The following is a 26,158-nucleotide window of genomic DNA, read 5'->3' on the forward strand; positions in this document are numbered from 1 at the left end:
TCATTCATTCCTAGATTATCTGATTGCAGAGGATAATTCTTTTAGATGCTGTTGAATTTGATTGGCTATTATTTTTAGTATTTTTCTGCCTACATTGATTAGTGTCAGTGATCCATAAGTGGGGTGTGTGTGTGTGATAAGTTTGGGTTTCAGAGTTATACTTTCTTCATGAAAAAACTGTTTTTCAGCTTTTCCTATGCTCTGAAACAAATTATGTGGCATCAGACTGATGTGATGTAGTTCCCTCAGTGTTTGAAAGAATTCACCCATAAAACCTTATGGCCTCTTGACGTGGTTTGTAGATAATTATTTAATAACTTAAAATTTTTTTCCATGGCAATTGATCTATGGGAAAACGTTCCTTACAAGTGAAAAAGGTGTCACTGTTATTTTCTGCAACCTGCTCGTTATTGAAAACTTAGGAAACACAAAAAGTAGAGAGAAGCAGAAAAATAATCACCAGGGTTCCACATCTGAAATCCACTGCATTACCATTAATGGATTTTCTTTCTACTTTTTTCAAACTTACAATTTTTGAATTTATTCTGCACACTGAATTTTGTATCTTGCTTTTCTCAATTCAGGTGATAACATAAGCATTTCACTTTTATTATAAAAACTGGTTTATAATACTGAATAATATTCTCCCATTTTCAAGGTATTCTATCTGAATATAAGTTCTGCACACTTGTTTAATGATTGCATTCTAACTCAACTAGCTATGGAACAGAGGAAGAAATAAATGATAATATACAAATGAATTATCAGTAGGAACCATCCTGAAGTTCCTGCTGTGGCTCAGTGGTAACGAACCCAACTAGTATCCATGAGGATGTAGTTTCGATCCCTGACCTAGCTCAGTGGGTTAAGGATCTGGCATTGCCATGAGCTCCAGTGTAGGTTACAGAGGAAGCATTGCTATGGCTGTGGTGTTGGTTGTCAGCTGCAACTCCATTTTGACCCCTAGCCTGGGAACTTCCATATGCTGTGGTTGTGGTCCTAAAAAGAAAAAAGAAAAAAAAATAATAAAAAAAAGAACTGTCCAACTCGGTTAACAGGCTGTGAGTGCAAGAGAAGAGCCAAGGCAGATTTCTGTGCCCTCCAATTTAACTCACTTCTATTTTAATATTAAATATCCAGTTGATTGATAATTGTGTCATTCTGCACCAGGAAATGGAAATAGAGTGGAAAACGACTCCATTGGTGTAGAGAATTGAGGCAAGAGGATTCCTAGAAGAGGAGGCAGCTGTAGTGTGTTTTAAAGGACAAGTAGAAGTTTCTAGGACAGTGGCAAATAGAAAAGTCAAAGACATAGCAGCATGAAACAGGGATATGTTGGCGGGAAGTATAAGTAGTTCCTGAAACATCAAGAGTGCAGGACATGGAGTTCCTGTCATGGCACAGCAGAAACGAATCTGACTAGTAACCATGAGGTTGAGGGTTCAATCCCTGGCCTCACTTAGTGGGTTAAGGATCCAGTGTTGCTGTGAGCTGTGGTGCACATCACAGAAGTGGTTCACATCTGGCGTTGCTGTGGCTGTGGTGTAGGCCGGCAGCAACAGCTCCGATTAGACCCCTAGCCTGGGAACCTCCATATGCTGTGGGTGTGGTCCTAAAAAGCCAAAAAAAAAAAAAAAAAAAAAAAAAAAGGAGTGCAGGACAGGTGGTAGAAAGTAGGCCCAGAGAGATGGGTGCTAATGAGATCCATGAATGGCAACCCTCATTAGATAGGGATCTAAGTCAAGGGCATCTTGGTAAGGCTGTGCCTACCAAGATCACCTCAGCCTGCAGGTGCTGTCAATGGCCAGCTTTAAAAAAAAATTTTTTTTTTTGTCTTTTTGCCTTTTCTGGGGCTGCTCCCGCTGCATATGGAAGTTCCCAGGCTAGGGGTTGAATCGGAGCTGTTGCTGCCGGCCTACGCCAGAGCCACAACATGGGATCCGAGCCGCGTCTGCGACCTACACCACAGCTCACAGCAACGCCGGATCCTTAACTCACTGAGCAAGGCCAGGGATCGAACCTGCAACCTCATGGTTCCTAGTCAGATTCGTTAACCACTGAGCCACCGTGGGAACTCCCTAAAAAATATTTTTAAGTAGGAGCCTTTTCAATTCCAATTTCCTCAAATTCTGATTTAGTGAGTAATTATTTTCTGCTGAGTTGGCAGTAATTGGTTGGTGTCTTGGTGTTCTCCCAGAGGCAGACCCTAAGACAAGGGTTTGAGTGCAAGTCATTTATTTGTGAAGTGATCCCAGAAGGTACAGTAGGGGGGTGTAGGAAAGGGAGAGAGGGAAAGACTGGCAGCCAGTAGCATTACTGTTGTGGGCAATTGGGAGCTTCATCCCACCTGGGAACTCCCAGAGCATGAAACATGCCCCACCTCCAGTGTTGTCTCACCTGGGAAGCAGGGGAGCTGGGGGAGGTATATACCACCCCCTGCCAATCGTCAGTCCAGGATTGCTGGGGAACAGTGGGTGGTTAGTTCACTCCATGCCTCGCCTGCTATATATGCAAGCAGAGTGGGCTCTGGGGGCCAGAGAAAGACCTCAGGTAAAAAGGAGTAGGTGGAAATCAGGCTAGCACACACTGAACTAAGACTCAAGGGGATATGAGTGGGGTGCTGACAACTGGATATTTTGTACTCTGGATATAATATAATAAAATGAAATATTTTTAAAGTTGTTTTGTGTCTATAGACTCTTGGTTCCTTTGTCAAATACCATAGGACCTTTAAATTCATAGAGACCACTACCGTTTTTGCTCAGACCTCTTAGATGCCTACAAATCATTCATGTAGCCACATTTGAACCTCCAATGAATGCACACTCCCTCCCTTCCTGCCAAGGGAGTCCATCAAATCTGCTGACTGCTCTATGTTTTAAAAAGTGTCTCCTAATAGTCTGCAAAGACCTATCTACTATCTACTCACTCTTGGTTGCATCCTGAGAAAAATCTTATTTCTCATTTACATGGGGTTCCCAGCCCTGGCTGTATGTCAGAATCACCTAAAGGTACCTTTTTAAGTGTACAGATTTGGAGTCCCAGCCATGGCAAAGCAGAAACGATCCTGACTAGCATCCATGAGGATGCAGTTTCGATCCCTGGCCTCGCTCAGTGAGTTAAGGATCTGGCATTGCCGTGAGCTGTAGTGTAGGTCACAGACACCACTCAGATCTGGCATTGCTGTGACTGTGGCATAGGCCAGCGGCTACAGCTCCAATTGACCCCTGGCCTGGGAACCTCCATATGCCACGGGTGTGGCCCCAAAAAGACAAAAAAATAAAAAATAAAGTGTACAGATTTACAGAGGGAGCTCTCCCTCCTGGATACCTAAATAATCTCTTGGGGGTGGGGCTGATGTGTCTGTAGAATTATTTCATGGTGTTCCTAGAGGACCAGTCCAGCTCTGGTATATGGATTATAGAGTTTGGGACCATGGCTCTAGTTAACATTCTTCAGTAAACTGTAGGTACTCATCATATCCATATTGTTTGTTTTTTATTTTTCTAATTTTTTTAACCATTTAAAAAATTGAAGTGTAATTTACAATTTTGTGTTAGTTTCAGGTGTACAGCAAAGTGATTCAGAGATAGATATAGATAGATATTTTTTCTGATTATTTTTCCTTATAGGTTATTATAGAATATTGAGTACAATTTCCTGCACTATACATTTGGTCCTTGTTGTTTAGCTACTTTTTTATGTAGTGGTGTGTATCTGTTAATCCCAAACTCCCAATTTATCCTCCCTTTACCACCACTACTGCCCACCATCACAGTCATCTTAAGAGCTCCTCTTTCCAAGGAAAAGCTTCCCATTCTGTGCAAAGATCCCTAATAGGACATGGTTTTGAGTCCCTTCACCATTCTTTCCCCTCTTCTGAATATAGCTGTATCTATTTTTACATTAAAATGTGTCACCAAGAACTGAATATAATTGTGATCCGAGAGTGTAGAGCACAGCAAAATTATCTCCTCTTACCTTCTAAACACTATAATTTAATTAATGCAGCCTCAGGTCATATTAATGCTTTTTGAAGCCAATTTAAGCCATGGATTCAGGATGAACTCACCATTGGCAAAAGCCTCTTAGTCTCCCTTCTCTATTCTGGAGGTTGGGCTTTTAGTTTAATTTGGTTTTGACTCAAGGGCAGTACACTTATTCAGTTTTCCCTTTTCTTCAGTATTTGTTTATACTAATTCCAAAACCTACTATAAGACAGAAAACAAGGAGATGGATTCAACAGGATTTGTTCAATTAAATATTTAGGTGTGATTAAAATGAAGAGTCAAGTTTGCCTCCAAGATTCTAGCTTGAGAAGCTATATGGAGCTTTTAAGACTTATAGGAGGTGAAGCAGAGGATGAAGTAGAAGTGATTTTTTTTAAGGGATAAATGGACTTTATTTTTCTCTATGTATTTTTAATAAATTTATGTCTTTTTAAAAATTTTATTGGAGTATAGTTGACTTTCAGCTTTAGCCATGTTGAGTTTTTGGTGTATCATGTAGAAATGCCTGATAGAGAGTTCAGAAAGCAGGCTAGTGACGTCAATTTGGAGCCTATTGGTTTCTGTTTGGTAGTTAAAGCTATAGAACTATTCCTCCTAGCCTAGGTTATTATTCACAGATGCTGTCAATCTATTTTAGTTCTAATACAATCATTGAAAAAGACACAGGACTTCAACATGGTTTTAAAGACCTTCCTGCAGTTTGCCGTGGATTATCCAGAACATGTTTCTGTATTAAGTCCACTCAGATAGCATAAGAAATCTTATCAAATTCTAAATTAAGTTCAGATATATTATTTCTATCTCATTTCCCTAATGTCCCAGATTAATAACGAGGTAAGAGGAGTGAGGTCTGACTTCAGGAACAAACCATTAGCAAATTATGTTTCTGTTTACAATTCTAGTCACAAAGTTATTTGTTCATAGTTTAAGTAATGCCTTTTGGCTTGATCCAAATTCTTTGCATATGAATTGCATTCCAAGCCTGGCTCTCTTTTAAGTTTTTGTAAATTTCTTCAGGACCTTTGGCGAACTAAACATAGTTTCAATGAGCACTTTCTCCAGGAAAAAACTTTTAGTAAAAGTCCGGATGAATTAATTTAGAAAATAAAAGTAAGCCCAAACAATCTTAATGAAGGTACCAACTGCTTGTCTTTCTTAGCACTCCGATCCTGAGTTGCGACATGGTTAAAATGAGATAAAGCACTTTGGGGTTTCACTGAAAAATGGTCCCTGGGATGAAATTCTTTGTCCTGACTTCAAACAAAACAGAGCATCAGGATGGGGTTCTCCGTGCTTTCGGTATGTATGTGATCACTTCCTTGTTATGAATTGCTTTTAAATTATTCCCTTTGCTCCTGTTTACTTCATTATTCTTTGAGCATAAATCTTACCCTCAAATAATTTATGTGTAAAGGAATCTGATAGAGGAACAGAAAAGGCTCACGTGTCTCCTGCTCATTACAAGTGAATAAATAAATAGGAATACCAAACAATCATTCTCATCAAAAGAATATGGTGGGTTTTTTTTTTTTTTCTAGACATCTCTAATAATTACTGAGGGATTAGGGGAATCTAACCACTGTGAAATTTGGTAGAGTCAAGTGAAAATCAGCACAGTCAAATATCTGGGATTCAGCCTTGGTGACATTATTTTCTGCCATAATAAGCCTCAACTTCATTAATCAGGAATTTTATGCTGTTTGGAGTTTAGTTCTCTTGGAAATAGCATAAGGTTAGGGGTAAGGTGTGTTTTATTGGGGGAGGGGTGGTCATAGTAGAGCACTGTTTTCTCATGACATGATTTGGGAATTGATATCATCTTTTGCCTCGGAGTATCTGCTGATACATGCTCATCTCGAGTTAATGATGAGCAAAAGAATGAATCTCAATAGCCCACTTGGGTGTTATGCATACAGCTTTAGTCTTCTTAGCACAGCACACCAACCAAGTGAGTATTCTTGCTTCTAATAGCCTTTTTTTCACCTCTGTCAAATCTAAGAGTCAAATGCCCAATCCATTCCAGCCTTAATTTATTCCCCATAGGTTGCTCACTCAGTGTCTCTCAAACTGGGAAAGACTAGAGTACCAACTCTTGACTCTTCTTTGGCATCCAGGGCTCATACTAGATAGTGAGCTTAGGGAGGGCAAAGTATACTGGGGTTCATCCCAGCCTAGATACATTGAATCCCAGCTGAAGTTTAACCACATTGTGTTAGATGAGCCCCTCGGCCCAGATCTATCTTCAGGAATAAAAATAAAATGTTCCCCCAAGTGCTGGGAGTGCTTGCAGAAGGCAGCTCTTGAGCCTTTTGGGGGAACTGCCTTGCTTCAAGAAAGCTCTCACCAAAGCTCACACCTTTGGGCAGCCCACATTCAGTTCAGTGACTGATCCACATAAGAGTATAAAGTGAAGCCCACTTCCCCAATTGAGAACACCTTAAGAAGACCCTAGAAGCTCCAGAGCCTCCACTGGGTCCCTGGGGGCTTGCCCTGGGACTTGATTGCAGCTGGCTTCTCTCTCTGCCCAGTGCTATTTACTTCCCTTCCCTTCCCCAGGTGCTTCTCCCAGGAGCTTTCCCTGGTAAAACCCCTGTGTGCTAATCTCCATCTCAGAGTCTGTTCCCTAGGGACCCACTCAACTTTGATGTGTGTAAAGTAGCTTTATTTTATGTTATTTCATTGGTTATGTCGCAGCCTGTTCCAAAAAATATTTAATTCCAGTCAAGACAAAATCCGATTAAGCAAAACGTGGTGGTTTTTGGTGTTACTTTGGTGAGTCAGCATTTGGCTAATAGACGTATGGCGGATCATCAGAATGAATGAGGGAGAAGTTCATGTGATAGCTCAGTGAAAACAAATCTGACTAGCATCCATGACGATGCAGGTTCTATCCCCGGCCCCACTCAGTGGGTTTAAGAATACGGCGTTGCCATGAGCTGTGGTGTAGGTCACAGATGCAGCTTGGATCTGGCATTGCTGTAGCTGTGGCGTAGGCTGGCAGCTACAGCTCCAATCAATTTGACCCCTAGCCTGGGAACCTCCATATGCCACAGGTGCAGCCCTAAAAAGACAAAAAAAAAAAAAAGAAAAAAAAGAAAAGAAAAAGAAGGAATGAGAGAGATAATTCTTTTAAAAATAGAGGTTCCCAGGCCTTCTTCTTAAATAGGACTCTCCAATGAGGCCCGGGGGTCTGTATTTTGTTCGGAGTCCCCCTAATACTCTGAAGTGCGTTCTTATTTCAGAATCATGGCTCTAGGCCATACTGGCATCCTGACTTATCGTGGAGAGCTCAAGATACCAAGCCCCTGAACTGGTTCTTCCGGTGCCCTGACAGAAATGTGACAGTTATTAATAAGTTCAGAATGGATCACTCATGTTTTCCTCTTGGCTCCAGGAGAAATGTATCTCTGGGAAGCTTTCCAGGGTGTTTTTAGGTTTGCCCTCTAACAGAGATTCAGATCTAGCCAATAACTGATACACGCTTTAGACCTAGGAGCTCTAGTATGCAGCCTGACTGTGCTGCGCTTAGACAGTGTGGCTCTTATAATCCTTCAGCCACTAAGGAGGCCGGGGTGGTCACAGCTGAGGGCCAAGATTTGCCTGAATGTGCTCCATGGGCCAAAAGATACACACAAGCCCTTGGGAACTTGAAACAGCCTTAGGGCACCTTCTCAAGCTTTGCCAACATGAAGCTGCCCCTAGGAATCCACTAGAAAGAATGCTTGGGCACTGTACTAGGTCTCAAGCGCATGCTTCATCTCCTGATGCTGAAGATCCATCAGATGCTCAGTTGGGGCAAATGCTGCCCCTGTTCTTCTGGAAAATCATCTGTTTGCAGGTTTCTTTCCAGGCTCACCCAGGGCTCTTTCTCAACATTATGGCACCCTCATTCTCAGTGCCACCCCCACTCTCACTTCTTTATCTGGTGCTCAGTTGGATAAGCTCTTTATCTTGGAAGCTATTAAATTAATCCTGTCCTAAGGAGACTTTGGAGACCTTTGGGGATCAATCGCCAATGGTGGAATTTCAGTCACTCTGGCAGGACATGGGAGATATTTTTTTTTAGCACAACAGGCATTCCTAGTTCACCTTCAAATCTTATAGAAAAGGAGACTGCCTCCCATGTCTAACTCTGAAGCTGTCCCAGGAGGACAGGAAGGTGTGCAGGGAACTGGCCTGGGGCGGCGAAGGGAATCCACCTACCAGGCTTCCAGTACAGGGTGCTGAGCAAGAGCCCAGCGGCTGTGCTTTGAAATCCATCCGCATTGGCACCGAGGCCATGCCTTCCCTGGGTTTCAGCCACAGACTTAAGATGGCAGATGTAACAGGGCCGACACATTTCTGGGAAGCACAGAATGCCTCTGACGGGCAGCTTGGGTTTGAGGGCTCCCCAGCAACCTTGCATGGCAGTCTGGGGTGCTCTTTTTCTCCCCCTTTTCCACTGAGAGATCAGAACTGCCTGGCGGTCTGACAGCTCTTTCACGTCTCCCAGCTTTGCCTGTTTTCTCACACAGGCACTTCCTCTAATAAAATCCCTGCACATTTAATCCCTTCTTGGCTTCTGCTTTTCCAAAACCCAGATTAATGAACTAGTCTTCTGTCTCAGCTGCCAATATTTGACTATTTACTAATTAACTCCCTCCACCACCACCATCCCCCATTGCCGAAGAGTTAAAAACGATCCTTTCCATTGGGACAAAGGGTTTTAGACTCAGGAAGCCTGAGAGAAAACTTGGGGCAAGAAATAACAACCACCAAATAATAATAAGGAATTAATTAGAATAGCTTTAAATAGTAAAAGGAACATTCCTATCTATTATTAATTTAATCTGCCTAACTATTTTGTACAACAAAATGAGGAAGAGCCAGTGTTTATTGAGCACCTACCACGTGCCATGTACTTGCCTCATGATTTTCATGAGATGAGTATATTTCAGTCCACGTGAACAGACAAGACATCTGAGGTGTGGAAAGGCAGTGTAATTACTCCCAGTTCACATGGCTAGCAAGAGGTGAGCCAGTATTCAAACACAACACTATTGGCCCTCAATTCTGTGATGCCCACTGTCTGGGACTAAAATAAGGATTTCTACTCGAGCCTTATGACTGTAAGTATGGAGAAATGGTATTAGGTGCCTCAGCAGCTAGGCATTTCCCAGTGGTGCTCATGACCCCTCTGTGCTTTCCTGAGTATCTCTGCATAAAACAGTTGTAAAAATACATGCCCAGAGGCTCTAAAAAGAACAAATGCACCCAACTCCCTATTCAGGAATTGCCAGGACTGATGGCAAAGCCTGGAAAAGTCAGAAGTCAAGGAACAGCCTTGAATACATAGGAAGTCCAAGGCAAAACAGCAAAGGGTGAAGCCTTTTTCTGGAAGGCGCAGGAGAACTGTGTCCTCACTCATGCCTGAGCATCCTCTACCCAACCCCTGGCCCCCACTCCTGACTCTGAGTCACTTCCCTCTCTTTTTACCTGCATGCTACCTGCAATGTGAATCAAGGAGTTTGAGGTAGGGGGGATTTGGGAAGAGGCACAAATCCCTACCTCTAGTCGGTATCTGTCTTAGTTGTCACAGGCCCTACCCTCCATGGCAAGGCTCTGCTCCCTTAGCAGGGGGAGGGGCTCATTCAGCACAGTGAGGAGTTCTATTCCCTGGGGAAGCTGGCTTCTGGAGATGGGGAGGGAGGAGGTTTAAGTCTTCTTAGCTAATTTGAGAGGTAGTCAAGGAATTTAGGAATGACCTCTACCCTCTTTAGACCTGAAAGGTGTTCTTTAACAGCAATGACAAAATCACGTATAGAAGCTCTTAGTTTAGAAGTTTTTTGGAAGATACTCCTTTTGTTATAACTAAAGAAGGACTTAAAATGAGAAGATTATATATGTCTTTTGCATTGTGGAATCCATCCAATACTCAGCTTATCATACCACCCTAGTCTCTGGAGCAGGGATGTGAATGCATATGCCCCAAAGTGAAACAAATGGAGCCCAGATCCCCAATTTTAGTTATTTACATAGATAAATAACATAAACATGGTATGATATGCTAATATTTCAAGGCACAGTCTATGTAATTGCATCAAAGTTTATACTTCATGGGAGTACATATAAGTCCATGTTTCAGGCAGTCTTTATCACTTCTAATTTTTTTAGCTGACCTCTCATTTGTTTTAATTAGCTTGTCATGGTTTATATCATATACAAGGGCTTGTTTATTCTAGGAGTAGAACAAGTATACGCTGAGATACCTTATTTTCATTTGTACTTCATTAATTCAGTAGTATCTTCTGTAAGACAGGACTTCCTGGGTCTCCTCTCTTTTTGTTTGTCTTGGTAGCAGAGGCTCTGGCAGCTTTCATTTTGGGGCTGTGCTTTCAAGGATGTTTGTATAGCAAACAGCCTTGAAACATAAAAACAGTGGCTCCTTCTGCAGTGGAGAGCAGGTTTGTCTGCTGTCCACTATTAAGAAGATAATGTTTTTCTCTGGGGCAGAGTGTGGGCAGCTTTCTAGCAGTTCCATTATGGAGTATTTAGGTTCCCTTCGCTGTAGCTTTGTTCAGCCGTGACACCTAAGCTGTCCACATTGGCCCTGAGGAACTTGGGGGGCAAGGGGAGCCAGAACAGACATGAGACTTGTGTTGCCTGTTGTGCCACAAGCAGTCAAGTATTTCGTCCCGGACCTAGGACTCTTGTGTCTTCTGCCAGTTTCCATGAAATGCGGCAAACTAACTTAGCTTGCAAGTATGATAAAATTTCAGACTCCCCATAATTTTTGGTGATATCTTTAAGACTTTTTGTTAAGTGTTGCAGGAATCCTTTTTAGTCATTTGTCTTGTTAGGTTGGTTAAAGCTAGATAGTATTGACAGACACACCTCACTGCATAGACACTGACTAATCTCAACACACTGACCTGAAAACCAGTGCAAGGGCCTCATTGCCCACCTGCCCTTGTTGTGATGAGCCCACTCTTGCCTTAAGGTAGCTGGCTTGTCTCCCAGGTCACGTGGACACTCTAACACACAGACTGAAGGAGGCCACAGGTCAACCCATATTTTAAGAGTTAATGAAGCTATATTATTTTCTTTGGAGATAAAATACTGTTATCGAAAGAAATCATATCTTCTCACATTTCCAGAGGATTAACTTGGTACCCACTTTGGGGACCGCTGCTTCTGGGTGTGTCTTTCTCAGCATTACATCAGTAGCCCTGTTTGTGGAGTACTTAGGATAAACCAGTGCCTGAGCTAAGCATTTCAAATGAAGTGTTTTATTTCCTTCATATGACATCTGAGCACTATCATATATGTTCTACATGTGAGTTAACTGTGGTTTAGATGTGTTGAGTAATTTCTCATAGAACAAAGTGGATACCAGCCTATGTGGCCACAACCTGAGCTCTAGTACTGTCTCTGTTTAGAAGACAGCAAGGTTGAAGGTCACGGTGACTGATTGATGAGTCCCTACACAGCCCCAGTTCCTGTGCATGGCATTGCCTTCCTTGTCAGGATGGCATAGGATAGGCCCTCTAGTCTTCAATAAATAACTGTGGTTATGAACAAAATTTGATTAATTTCTATCGAATGAAGTTGCTCTTGTTCTGAAAGAGTGTCAGAAGAAGACTTTGAAATATGCTCTTTGTTTTTGTGTTTTGAATATGAAGATTAGAATTTTGCTCCTTAAGAATTTGAGGGGAGGGAGAGTGGGGAGATTTGGGTTAAGAGAGAGACTTAGATTAGCTTAGGAAACAAAACGGAAGGATAGTCCATCAAGAGATGCTATCACACCCAGGGACATACTAATGCATGATTAACTACATACATGCATGAGAAACAATTAATCCAACTGGTTCCACAGTTAAGATATGATGAATTATCCTCCTCAACAGAGACTCCAGCAAGACAGACTCATCGGATCTGAGCTCCTGAGCACTGTCACACTTCACGCCTGCAGGTCTTTAAAAAGATTGATTATCCTGACATGCTCTGAGAAGACCACCACCGCGCTCACTCCTATTTTCCATGTTCTAAAAATGATATTTTAATTTAATAGAATTCAAGGAAACTTTCAAAAACTGCCAGGCCATCTCCTCCTCTGAAGTTTTAGAGGGAAAATCATCTCAGCTTCCAGAAGTAGGAAGAATGCCTGTGTTTGTGTAGATGGGGAGGCGGGGAGATTAGTGGGGAAGCTGCAAGGGGTGGGGGAGGCAGAAGTTGAAACAGGAATTTAAACAGATGTGGCAATTTGTTGTACCTCCTAACCATAAAACACTGCTCAAATGCCCCATTTGTATTCTGTAGCAACATCCTAGATGGAAATCTTTCTGGGAGTTACTAAATACATTTTTGTTGGAGGCTGCAAGGCCACATGGCAGGGAAAAAGCCCATCCTGAGAATGGATGGGTGGTGGAGAGAGAGGGAAGGTAGGTAAGAGTAGCAAGATTTGGGGTTGAACAGCAGCAGTAGGATTTCTGGAATTATATGACTTGTAACTCTTATTCTCACATCCTTTGAAAGCCCTGTAATATTTCATTCACTCATCAACCATGTCTTTGCCATTCCCCAAGATAATTCTGGCTCATGCTCGTTTTCTGGTCCATGACAGTGTTAGAAATTTGGAAACAATGGACACCCATCTGCCTCCTGAGACTGTGTCTCACAAAAGGATGGCTGCGTGTTTGTGGACCTTTTGTGGAGGGAGAAGCAGACATGCATAAAGGTATCAGTGAAAATAATCCAACTCACCTGTATTCTAGGTAAATTTAAGCCCACAATTTTTCTTGACCACTAGTTAAGAAAATTTGAAATTTAGTGAATAAATAGGAATTTTACTTATCCTTAGAAAAAAATTTCTTTTTTTTTTTTTGACACACCCAAAGCATGTGGAACTTCTAGGGCCAGGGCTCAAACCCATGCCACAGCAGGAACCCGAGCCACAGCAGTGACAACACCGAATCTTAACAGATAGCTTCCAGAGAACTGCAAAAAATTATGTTATTTTCTTTCTATCCTTGATTATATTTCAAAATTTCCCAGCTTTAAATTAGAGGTGAGCATGAGATCATAGGACTGGCATCTAGCCCAACTTCCTCATTTTATAGAAGAAACTTGAGCTCAGAGACCTAAAGGGTCTTACTGGAGATCACACAACACCCCAGAGCCAAAACCAGGCCTTAAACCTAGGGGCCAAGCATCATCTCTCCTTTTGAAATGCAAAATTTTCTGGAAGGATTAAAAGTAAGTCTTTAATATCTCACTCAAAATGAGTTTTTCCCTTGGCAGGAGAAAAGTAGACAGCTGAAAATCTTTGGGTTCTAGAGAGATAGAAGGCATAGAGAGGGTCACAAGAACTCTGAAAACAAGCTGTTCTTTAATGTCATTGTCCAGAAGCATGCAATCCACACAGTCGTTTTCTCAGAACTCTGATGTCATTATGTCACTCTTCTGTTCAAAAATCCTCCACAGGCTCTATCATCACCTATAGAATAAAAAAACCAAACTCCTTACCTGCACAAAAACCAGCTTCAGCTTTCATATCCACCCCTCTCCTTTCATGACTTCACACTGGGTCAGGTACTTACTTTGTGCAGGGTACTATGAAGACTTGGGGTGGGATGGGGACATAGTAGTACTGGTCAAACAAGGTCACTTCCCTCTTAGGGCTTACATTTAGTAGGGGAGCAGTGACCAAGTAGGGAAAGGAATGGACAAAATAATTATGGCTTATGTTGACTTATGAGAAAAAAAAACGTAATGAAGTGACAGAAGTAGCTGGTGATGGTGATGGAGGGGAGAGGGAGAGAGTTTCTGACAAGTTTATCTGGAAATGACACTGGAGTTGAGATCCAAAGGCAGTGAGGAGCCAGCCCTATGAAGAGGTAAGGAAAGGACTTTCTAGACACAGGAAACTGTCGTTTCTTCTACAAAAAGACTAGCTAATGCTTGCTTATCTTTACTTCTTTGCTAATGCCATTTCCACTGCTGGAAATGCCTTTCCCTGCTTGCCTAGGCGGAGCAGTCCCACTTGAAGCAGTGCTTGCAGTGTCAGCTCTGGGTTACATGTGATTGGTTCGCTATTCACCACCTACAAGTTGGGTGGCGTTGGCCTAGTCATTTCATCTCTATGGGCCTTAGTTTCCTCATTTTTAAAGTGGAGATGATAATAAAACCTACCTTAGGGAAATCACTATGAAACTCAAGTGAAATATATCATATAAAACACCTAACACCGTAAAACATGCAAACGGCAATGGATGTTGGTTACTATCTACCCTTCCAGACTCAGCTCAAACCACATCTTATCTCTGTACTTTCTGAGCGATAGCAACCCAAAGTAGAATTTATTTCATTGGACTTCCTATGTTTTGGGACCTGAATGCCCTTTGACCCACCCATAATTCTTTGTGTTAGTATTCTCTGATACAAATTGTGTATTTTTTTCTTTCATCATCCCTAAAGTGCTGTGAAACCTTTCACTATAAGTGTGGCTTATCCTTGTATTGCTTTGCTCAAAATAAGGTATACTCTGTGTGTGTTCAAAGCAGATATGAATGGGTGGCCAAGGAAAGGGGAGAATGCAGAGGCAGTGCTTATTGTGAGTTGTAGATCTGATTTTATTTGCTTGATTGTGGTGGCCAGAATCTAAGATAGCTTTCCAGTGATTTACTCCTGATATTCATGCCCCTGGATAACCCCCCACACCCCATACCCTGCTTTCAGGTGTGGGTGATACCTATGACTTTCTTCTATTCAGTAGAATATGGCAAAGATGTGCTGTTTCTTCCACAATTAGGTTATAAGAGTGTGACTTCCATCCTCCTAGCAGAGTCTTTGTCTGTCTGTCTTTTTCTCTCTCCCCTCCTTCCCTCTTCCTCCCACTCTATCTCTCTCTCAATACATGTAAAAATTTTTATTATTCTATTCTTTTTCCTCTGGCCACTCCCTAACGTGGGAAGTCCCCAGGCTAAGGATCAAACCTGTGCCACAACAGCAACCCAAGCTGCTTCAGTGACAATGCCAGATCCTTAACCCACTGCACCACAAGAGAACTCCACCTCTCTCTCTTTTAATTGAGTTATAATTAAAATATATTACTTTATTAGTTTCAGGCATACATCATATTTCTATATATTATGAAATGGTCATCATAGTAAGACCATCCATCACTGTGCAAAGTTGTTGCAATATTATTGACTGTATTCCCATGTGTACCTTGTATTCTTGTGACTTATTTATCTTAGGGTGGGAAGTTTGTACCTCTTAATCTCCTTTATTTGTTTCATCTTTTCTTTTGTCCTTATCTTTCCTCTGGCAACCACCAGTTTGTTCTCTGAATCCATGAGTCTGTTTCTATTTTGTTTTGTTTTGTTTACTTTTTTAGTTTTTTAGATTCCACATATAAGTGAGATCAGATAACATTTTTCTTTCTCTTTCTGACAGTTAACATAATACCCTCAGGCCCATCCATGTTGTGTCAAATGGCAAGATTTTGTTCTTTTTGAATTAGTGTTTTCAATTTCTTTCAGAAGTGGAATTGCTGGATTATATAGTTTTATTTTTAGTGTTTTGGGGGAACTTTCATAGTTTTCCATAGTGGCTTCATCATTTTACATTCACACCAAGAGTGAACAAGGGTTCCCTTTTCTCCATATCCTCATGAACATTTGTTTCTTGTTTTTTGACAATAGCCATTCAGACAGGTGTAAGATGGTATCTCACTGAGGTTTTGATTTGCATTTCCTTGATGTTTAAGGATGTTGAGCATCTTTTCATGTGCCTTTTGGCCATCTGTATGTCTTATTTGGAAAAATGTTTATTCAAGTCCTCTACCCAGTTTTAACTGGGTTGTTTGTTTTTTTTTTTGATATTGAATTTGATACTTATTTGATCTGGATTTGATATTGATATTTTAGTTATCAACCCCTTACAGGATATATTGTTTGCACATAGCTTCTCCAGTTAGGGAGATTGCCTTTTTGTTTAGTCAGTGGTTTCATTTTCTGTGTAAAATATTTTTAGTTTTATATAGTCCCATTTGTTTATTTTTGCTTTTGTTTCCCTTGCCTAAGGGGATATATATTTTTTAAAATGCTACTAAGACTGATGTTAAAGAGGTGACTGCCTATGTTTTCTTCTAGAAGTTTCATAATTTGGGGTCTAAAATTTAAGTCTTTAAACTAATTTGAGTAATTTTTGTTTATGGTATATGAAAATGGTCCAGTTTCATTTTTTTTTTTTTTGCATGTAGCTGTCCAGTTTTCCGAACACAACTTATTAAAGAAACTGTCTTTTCCTCATTGTGTATTTTTACCTCCTTTGTCATAGATTAATTGATTTATATGAGCATGGGTTTATTTGCAGATTCTCTGTTCCATTGATCTATATATCTGATTTTTTGTCTTTATTTTTTTGCTTCTAGCATACTGTTTTGATGGTTATAACTTTGAAGTATAGTTTCAAGTCAGAGCATGATACCTCCAGGTTTGTTCTTTCTCAAGATTGCTTTGGCTATTCAGGGTCTTTCGTGGTTCTGTACAAATTTTAAGATTATGTGTTCTAATTTTGTAAAGATTGCCATTGGTATTTTGATGGAGATTGCATTGGAAGTGTAGATTGCTGTGGATATTTCAGTGATACTGACTTTTCTACAATGAGCACAGTGTATTTCCATTTATTTGTGTCATCTTCAGTTTTCTTGTCTCAATATCTTAATAGTTTTCAGTGTATAGGTCTTTCATTTCCTTGATTAAATTTATTCTTCAGTATTTTATGCTTTTTGATACAATTGAAATAGAATTGTTATCTTCATTTGTCTTTCTGAAAGTTCATTATTAGTGTTGAGAAGTACCACAGATTTCTGTATATTTTGTATCCTGTACCTTAACTTAATTCATTTATAGTTCTAGTAGTATTTTTTGGAGTTTGAGGTTTATATATATGGTGTCATGTCATTTGCAAATATTGACAGTTTACTTCTTCCTTTCTAATTTGGATACCTTTAATTTCTTTTTCTTTCCTAATTGCTGTAGCTAGGACTTCCAATGCTATGTTGAATATAAGTGGTGAGAGTGGGCACCCTTGACTCGTTCCTGATATTAGGAGGAAAGCATTTTACCATTGAGTATGATGTTAACTGTGGGTTTGTGATATATGGCCTCTATCCTGTTTATCTATATTTCCTCCATACCCTCGTTTGGGAAGGTTTTTATCATAAATAGAGGTCAGATTTTGTCAAATGCTTTTTGTATATCTGTTCAATATCTGTTAAGATGATCATACAGTATTTATCCTTTGTTTGTTAATGTGGTGTATCACATGATTTGATTTATGGATGTTAAACCATCCTTGCATCCCTGTTCTTTTAATGTATTATCAAATTCAGTTTGCTTATATTTTGTTGAGTTTTTGCATCTATGTTCATCAGGGATATCGGCCTGCAGTTTTCTTTTTTGGTGGAATCTTTTTCTGATTTTGGTATCAGAGTGATGCTGGCCTTTTAAAATAAGTTTGAAAGTATTATTCCTTTCTCTTCAACTTTTTGGAATAATTTGAAAAGGATAGGTATTAACTCTGTCAATGTTTTGTTGAATTCACCTGTGAAACCAAATAACTGGACCTGTGCTTTTGTTTTCAGGTGGAGTTTTTGTTTGTTTGTTTGTTTGTTTGTTTTGATTACTGCTTGATTTTTGTACTAGTAATCAGTCTATTCAGATTTTTTTTTATTTTCTGTTATCCCCATTTCCTTATTTTTTAAATTGAAGTACAGTTGCTTTATAATGTTGTGTTTCAGGTGTATAGAAAAGTGATTCAGTTTTTTATATATATTTGGAGAGAGAGAGAATAGATAATTACAAAATATTGAGTGTAGTTTTCTGTGTTATATAGTATGTCCTTGTTGATCATCTATTTGATATATAGAATTGTGTATATGTTAATCCCAAACTCCTAATTTATCCCTCCCTGACATTCCCCTTTGGTAACTGTAAGTTTGTTTTCTGTGTCTCTGAGTCTGTTTCTGCTTTGTATATAAGCTCATTTGTATAATTTTTTGATTGCTCATGTAACTTATATCGTATGATATTTGTCTTTTTATAATTTTTCATGATTTAGTCTTGGAAGATTGTATGTTTCTAGGAATTTATCCATTTATTCTAACGTCTAAATTTGTTGGCATTTACTTGTTTATAGTATTCTTTAAGAATCTTTTGTATTTCTGTGGTGTTGGTTGTAATTTCTCCTCTTTCATATCTGATTTTATTTATTTGGGCTCTCTTTTTTCTTGATGAATCTGCCTAAAGGTTTGTCAGTTTTCTTTATCTTTTCAGAGAATCAATCTTAGTTTATCGATAGTTTCTTTTCTTTTTTTCTTAATTTGTTTCATTTATCTCTGCTCTAGTTTTATATTATTTTCTTCCTTCTACTGAGTTTGGGCTTTGTTTTTTCTTCTTTTACTAGTTCATCTAAATGTACTTTAAATATATAATTAGAGATTTTTCTTGTTTCCCAAGATAGGTCTCATTTGCCATGAACTTTTCTCTTAGAACTGCTTTTGCTGCATCCTGTAGATTATGGATATTTGTGTTTCCATTTTTATTTATCTCAAGGTATTTTTTGACTTTCTCTTTGATTTCTTTGTTCACTCATTGGTTATTTACTCTACACATACTTTTGTTTTTCCAGTTTTCTTCTTACAGTTGATTTATAGTCTCACCCCACTGTGGTCAGAAAAGATGTTTGATATGAATACAGTTTTCTTCCATTTATTGAGACTTGTTTTATGGCCTAGGATATGATCTATCTTGGATAATTTTTCATGTGAACTTGAAAAGAAAGTTTATCCTTATAGTTTTGGATGTCTGTTAAGTTAGTCTAATGTGTCACTTAAACAAGTGTTTCCTTATTAATTTTCTGTCTGGATGATCTAACATTTGATGTTAGTGGAGTGTTAAAGTCCCCTGATATGTTGTATTATTGTTTCACCCTTTATCTCTGTTAAACATTTGCTTTATATATTTAGGTGCACCTATGTTGGGTACATAAATTTTTACAAATGTTATATCTATATCTCTTGTTTGATCAACCCCTTCGTCATTGTGTGATGTGATCTCTTATTAAAGTATAACTTTTGTTATAGTCCCGGCTTTCTTTTCTGTTTGTATGGAATATCTTTTTCCATACCTTCAGTTTTAGTCTGTATGTTTCTCTAGATCCGAAGTAAATCTCTTACAGTTTACGTATAGATAGGTCTTGTTTTTATCCCTTAGACTACCTTATGGTCTTTTGACTGGAGCATTTGTTTCATTTACATCTAACATAATAATTGAAAGGTATGGGCCATTTTATTAATTGTTTTCTGATTGTTCCTCTGTTCCTATCTTCTTTTCTTGGCTTCTCCCCTAAAGGTTTTGTGAATTCCTTCAGTGTTATATTCCTTTTTCTTTATTTTTTTGTGCACCCATTGTAAACTTTTGGTTTGTTGCTACCATAAAGTTCACATATATGTATATGTATGTACATATGTAGCTATATGTGTGTGTGTTTGTATAGAAATCTATTTTAAGCAATTGTCACTTCAACTGATAATGCAGACATTCTAAATTCACAGCATTTTTACTCCTCACCACCATGTTTTATGGTTTTATGTCATATTTTACAGTTTTATTTTGTTTCCCTTAACTGCTTACTGCAGTTATAGTTAATTACAACATTTTTGTCTTTTAACCTTCGCATTAGCTTTTTTAAGTGACTGATCCACTGCCTTTATTATATATTTGCTGTTGCCAGTGAGATGAACATATGAAACCTTTCATATGATATTAAAAATTTTCTAGTGCCTTTTCCTTTTCTGCTTAAAAAAGACTCATTAACATTTTTTTTGTAAAGCTCATTTAGTGTTGTTGAACTCCTTTAGTTTTTTCTTGTCTGTGGAACTGTCTATACTTTAATTCTCAATAATAACCTTGCCAGATAGGGCTTTTTTAGGTATTACATTTTTTTCCTTCCAGCACTTTAAATATATCCTGCCACTCCCTTCTGGTCTGTAAAGTATATGATGAAAAGTCAACTTAAGGGATTTCTCTTGAGTATAATTAGGTATCTTTTTTCTGTCTTTAAAATTCTCTTTATCTTTAACTTTGCCATTTTAATTATGATATGTCTTAGTATAGTTATCTTTGGGTTCATCTTATTTGGAACTCTCTGGGATTCTTGTACCTGGATGTCTGTTTCCTCTCCCAGGTTAGGAAAGTTTTCAACCATTAGTTCCTCAGATGAATTTTCTCCTTTTCCTCTTCTCCTTCTGGAACACCTGTAATGTGAATATTAGTACATTTGATGTTGTTCCAGAGATTCCTTAAACTCTGCTCATCTTAAAAAAGTCTTTCTTCTTTTTGTAGTTCTGATTGAGTGTTTTTCTCTTATCTTACAGATAATTTTTTCATTCCTTTGTATTATCTAATCTGCTGTAGATTCCCTATAATGTATATTTTTATTTTAGTTATTTTATATTTGGTTCTGCTTGTGTCTTTCTTATATTTTCTGAGTCTTGCTTGAAGTTATCACTGAGTCACTCCCTTCTTCTCTCACTGAGTTTGGTGAGCATTCTTATGACTGTTTCTTTGAACTCTGTATCAGGTAAATTGCTTATCTCTGTTTAATTAGAGGTTTTTGGAGGGGTTAATTTTATTCTTTTATTTGGAATATATTCCTCTCTTTCTTCATTCTGTTGGACTTTGAGTTTTTGTTTCTACAAATAAGGCACAACTACTACCTTTCCTTATCTTAAAGGAGTGGCCTTGTGTAGGAGCATCTCTTATATAGACTGCTTGCACCTGGAAGCTTTGGCAGGCCAGCTGGAGCTGTAGCAGGTGGCAATCCCTGGGGAGTGTTGTGTCTGAGGCCATCCTGGCAGGCCAACTGGGACTGGAGTGGGCCTAAACTAGGGCTATTCCCTGGAGAGATATTAGACTGACTTGGCAAGGCAACTGTGCCTGGATCTGATGCTGGTCAGGGGCAGCACCTGGGCTGAACCCACCTTGGTAGGGCAGGTAGAGCTGGAGCAGACATGGGCCAAGGGGAGTCCTGAGGGAACTCAAACAATAGTACTCACCAGTGCCTCTAACCCTAGAGAGGGCTTTAGAAGTTCCCTGCTCATTTGACAGAAGCTCTAGGGTTAGTTCTTGGATTTCCTGGTCATATAGTCCATGTGCCCTTTAAACAGCTGTTTGGTTTTTTTCACTGTACTCCAGAGCCGTGGAGTCTGCCCTGGAGCCCCTCAGCAATATCCCTCCTGAATGCAGGTGACCGTGTTGGGTTTGGGTTCCTATGAATACTGTGTCTACATCTTTCCTTTGCCTTTCTATATGGTCCTTCTATGTGCAGTAGCTGTTCACTCAGTTCTCAAGTCTTCTTCAAGAGGAATTTCTCTATGTGTAAGTATAGATTCAGTGTGTTGATGGGAGAAGGTGAGCTCAAGGTCTTCCTATGCCACCATCTTGGACCTCTGTCCAAGTCTCTCTCTCTCTATTTTTTTTTTTTTTTTTGATGAAGCAAGTGACCACATTTTGGAGAGGCCTGAGGCAAAGAATGGAGGGTGGCCTCTGGCCAACAGTGAGCAAAAAACTAAATCCTGCTAACAAGCAAGTAAGAGAGCTTGGAAAAAGGTCCATCCCCAGTACAGCCTCCAGATGTAATGCAGTCCTGGCTGATACCTTGATTGCAACTGTGAGCAACCCTGAAACAGAGGACCCAGATAAGCTGCACTTGTATTTCCTGATCACCAGAACTATGAGGTAATGCATGCCTGTTGTTCTGTGCCCTTAGTGATAATTTGTAATAAGTTCGTAATAATTTTGTATGTATTTGTTGTGTATTTGATAATGCATACTCTTATAGAGTAATCTTGGAAAGATACCTTTATCTCTTGAACTGTAGTCTCCCCGTTAAGGACCTTCTTTGTGTTTGTAACTGGAGTGGACATCAGGTCCACAGTAGCAAATGACCCAGGTAGCATCCTGCTCTCATGAAGCCACTAGCCCAGCTTTCGTCCCTATGGGATAGTGCTGTCACCCTGCTGGTTGCACACAGAAGTTAAGCCATTCTAGGCCTTTCTATTAGGAGGCCAACTTCACTACTAGATAGAGAAACAAAAGCTTGAGCCATTGCAAAGGAATTTCTTTTCTAAGAAAGATCATATCAAACAGATAAGGACTTTCAATGTAGGCAGATGCACTTAGGCCTTTTTTTTTTTAATTACTATGATTTTAAAATAAAGGCAAATGTGGTGCTCCTTCTCAGTAATGAGTATATGACATGAAAGGCATTCTGTAACCAAATGACATTCTGTTTACTTTCCAGCTCGGACTGGAAACCTTCGTTCTTTTTTAAGAGAAACATGATTATAAGAATCATTTGATGCAAAGAGTACCAGGACATGATCTTAGTGCTGGGTCAGTTTTCGACTATAAAAAGGAATCCCCGTATGAAGGCTTTTTTCTTTCAGTGAGCTCTACATGAACTATGAGACTATTGTCAGAAGGGAGGGCTCAGTGTCCTAAAGCTGGACCCCTGAGCCCTGCCCTCTGCTCCTTTCTATCTCTTCCCCTAGCCTTCCTCCCCTAAGTAACATTCCCTTCACCACATTCCCCATAGATACCACTTCTGCACTTAACTACAGAATTTTTAACTCCGCCTCTTGTCTTCTTTACTAGTACTCAGTGGCCTATGTGAAATCATTCTCTGAAAGGACTCATAGCCCTTAAAGAAATAAAACTTGTTCATCTCCTTTCAAGGCTAAGAGAAGGCCTCAAAAATAAATGGCCCGTTGGCTGTCCCTGGAAAGGAGATGCAGGCATTCTCTTTCTTCTTTGAGATGCACACCTCCATGCTCTCCCAACCTTTATAAAGAATGGACAGAATGTTGTCTTGAAGAGCAGGAGTCATTCACTGGGTTTGTAGTCCTAGCTCAGCCACTTATACCTGTGTGACCTGTGGCAAACTATTTAACCTCTCTGGTCTCTGTTTTTTAAATGCGGACAATGGTAGCACATACCTCACAGACATGATGTAAAGTACTTAGAATGGTGCCTGGCACAGGGCAAGCACTCAGGAAATGTTAGCTATTACTATTAAATTACCAAAAGGAACAAACAAAAACTGTTTTCATTTCTGATTGCATTGAGTTCGGTCAGGACACTGCTAGGGAAAATAGGAAAGATGGACATTTGTCCTCCATGCTTTGCATTTTTTATTCAGACCTTTCTTTACCCAGTTCCCTTCTTGGCCAAAGCCCCTTGGGTCAGTACCCCATCTGGGGTCACCTCCCCCAAGCCTCAGATTTTATTGTCCCACTTCCTTCCTCATCACACCCCTCCTCTCCCTTGTCCTTGTCCCTAGGGCTTTTGCTAGCATCTGATCAACTAATTTGTGCCAAAATGTTAATCACTCTTGGTTTAAAACAATCGTTCTCACTTTTAAAAAATATTTCCACACTGTGCACATGAAATACATAATAAGTCCCTATTTGTAACAACATCCTTCACCACCCCTATGATTTCAGCTCAGCAGTGAAAGTGGAGATTTAGTACAGAAAAGCACAGCACCCCAGCAGGATCTCGCCCCCAGCCCGTTATGACATTGAGACTCACAGAAAGTGCTGCCTCCCAGATTTGTCTGTTGGCAGATACCTTCAATGTCTTAACCCAAATGGTAGCTGATGATGAAAATTTCAGATTCTATAGCAGAGCCATATTAAAAGCTTGAAAAGGTTTTTTGGGTGGGGACTTAGGAGAAGGCATATTTGATCACCTTAATTAGATTACATTCTAATCACAAATGTATCTATCCTCTCCATCTGTCTCCCCCGAAAATGAAGTAACTTTGGTTTCTTAGCCTGATTTTCCTCTGGCTTTCAAACAAAGTGTTAGACCATCTCTTTCCAAGGCCATTCTCTACTAGTGTGTTTAGAGCTGTCCTTGGGAAAAGGGCAGCATTTTCGTTTAGAAGTAGGAATGATTTGGAAATTCTCCTCTCTGCTTATTTAAGGCAGTATATTAACTCTTTGATAGGGGAAGCATCTTGCCACTGAGGGCTCTGGTTGGCATGGAGGGCAAGACTGGGAAAGTCAGGATGGGCTTTTCTGCTTCATTCCCTTAGGTCAGTCAGGGAACAGTGGTGTTGATGCCCCAGCCCAGGGAGTCTGTGATGTCCCCAGTTACCAGTCTTCCTTGGATGACCCAAAAAGCAAATTTCTCAAGGAGGAGATATACCTCAAGGTCTTGTTCTCGTTTGGCTTGAGTCAGGGAAAAACATGATCAGTCAGATCAAATTCCAAGAATTTAATTCTGTCTCCATAAAACCATCTAAGATGTTTAATATTTTGGCATCAGAATGAAGTCTTCCACCTTGATGTGGGTAGTGGTTCATGGATGTTGCCTTAAAATATCCTGGAAATGAGAGTTCTTTTCATTGCTCAGCAGAAAATGAATCTGACCAGTATCCATGAAGACACAGGTTCAATCCCTGGCCTTGCTCAGTGAGTTAGGAATCCACTGTGGCCATGAGCTGTGGTGTAGGTTGCAGATATGGCTCGGATCTGGCGTTGCTGTGGCTGTGGTGTAGGCCAGTGGCTGTAGCCCCGATTCACCACCTAGCCTGGGAATCTCCATATGCAGTGGTTACTGCCCTGAAAAGACAAAATAAATAATAAATATCCTGGAAATAGTACATCGTGTGTGTGTGTGTATACTAGAACAGTGCTTCTCAAACATTCCCATATATTTGAATCAGGTTGTACCTCAGACCAACTAAATGAGAATCCCTTAGGCATTGATATTTTTAAAGTTTCCCAGTTGGTTCCAATACAATACCAGTTTGAGAACCAAAGTGCTAGAAGAAAGAGATCTACTGGAAAACAAAACAAAACAAAATGACAATAACAGATTTCAGCCCCAATGAAGGCTTATCTTTAAGATCCTTTTTTTTTTTTTAGCTCTGAGTTTCTATGATTAAATAAATATTTGTTGCTTTACTAAAGAAAAATACATCTGCCAGACTGTCTCTTGCACTTGACAGTTGAAGAAATATGAACAAACAAAAAAACCTTTGGTTCAGAAAACACAGTTTCTAGGCTGGAAACTTTGAGACTGGCCAAACACAAGTTCTGAGAATTTCCCAATTTTCCTATGGTCTGGCCCTGTCTAGTCACATGCAAACATTCTTAGATGTACATCTGATTTCTCCAGGGAAGGTACCCTGCCTCAGACCAGCAAAGACTAAAACATAGAGGCCAGGTGGAAACCAGATTCCCTGGCCGAGTATTGAGTCCTGCCTGTTGCATGTGCATAGACGGAGGTCTGGGACTCGATCTCAGCTGCTGGAGGCATCATTAATTTCAATTAGGTAGAAAGTCTTTGGAGTGGGTTGTTCCAGTGACAGTCATTTCAGGATGTCCTGCTTGTATGTTTTTTTTTTTCTTTTTTTCTCCCCCCAAGGATACTGCTAATGGAGTTTAAGGTCCTTTCATCTCAACAGAGGCTTTATTAAGTCTCCTCACGTCTCTAAGTACCTGTAGCTGCCCTGTTCCCTCTTAATTCATTTTCCATGCCACATTCAAGAGTATTTGGAATCTCCACAAGAACAAATAAACCTCTGAACTCTGGTACACGTGTAATCTGCCAAGGTCTACCCCACAACTCCAGACTGTCCCCAAGCACGGCTGAAACGACTTCAAAAAGCATCAGTGTTTCTTGTAATCCATTTGCCAAAGACAATGCACCAGATGTGTCACGTTTCCTATTTCAGCTGTGCCCGGCATTGCTTTCCCTCCAGTAACTGGGCCAAGGGGTCAAGGGAGACTCTCAAGGTGACAGATTTGTTAAAGAAAAAAAATGCAGTCACTTTAGCCCCCAGGGCTCAGCACTAACCACTCCTTATCGGCTTTCCTTTCTCATCTTTATTTTCACTCAGTGGATGAGCGCAGACTTTGTGTACAGCAGAAAGCACAACTGAAAGTTCTGACAAAATAGCTGTGTGACCTTGGGCCTCAGTGGCTGCTTCTGTGAAGTAGGTAACTCCTCAGCAGACTCTTAAGTTGCTCTGATTCTATTCTAATAAGGATGACAAAGTAAAAATGAGGTTATTTCTATCACCGCAGG

The 26,158-nt window shown here is 39.9% G+C and overlaps 1 long non-coding RNA gene across 7 annotated transcripts in view; it reads left to right on the plus strand.

Annotated features, from left to right (window-relative positions):
• LOC110260990 (uncharacterized) overlaps window positions 1–26,158 on the plus strand; it is a 523,917-nt gene that overhangs the window by 294,047 nt on the left and 203,712 nt on the right. For 4 of the 7 annotated variants that reach the window (XR_014810040.1, XR_014810038.1, XR_014810041.1 and 1 more), the window contains one exon: window positions 5,170–5,309. The exons of the other annotated variants lie outside the window; for them this stretch is intronic. This is a non-coding gene — a long non-coding RNA (uncharacterized LOC110260990). The remainder of the gene's footprint in view (window positions 1–5,169; window positions 5,310–26,158) is intronic. 7 annotated transcript variants of the gene reach the window in all.

This window comes from Sus scrofa, chromosome 1, assembly GCF_054392235.1.
Source record: "Sus scrofa isolate SSC_HxYL_T2T_F1_AM1 chromosome 1, Sscrofa_HxYL_maternal_Yorkshire_Landrace_v2.0, whole genome shotgun sequence".
Classification (NCBI taxonomy): Eukaryota; Metazoa; Chordata; class Mammalia; order Artiodactyla; family Suidae; genus Sus; species Sus scrofa.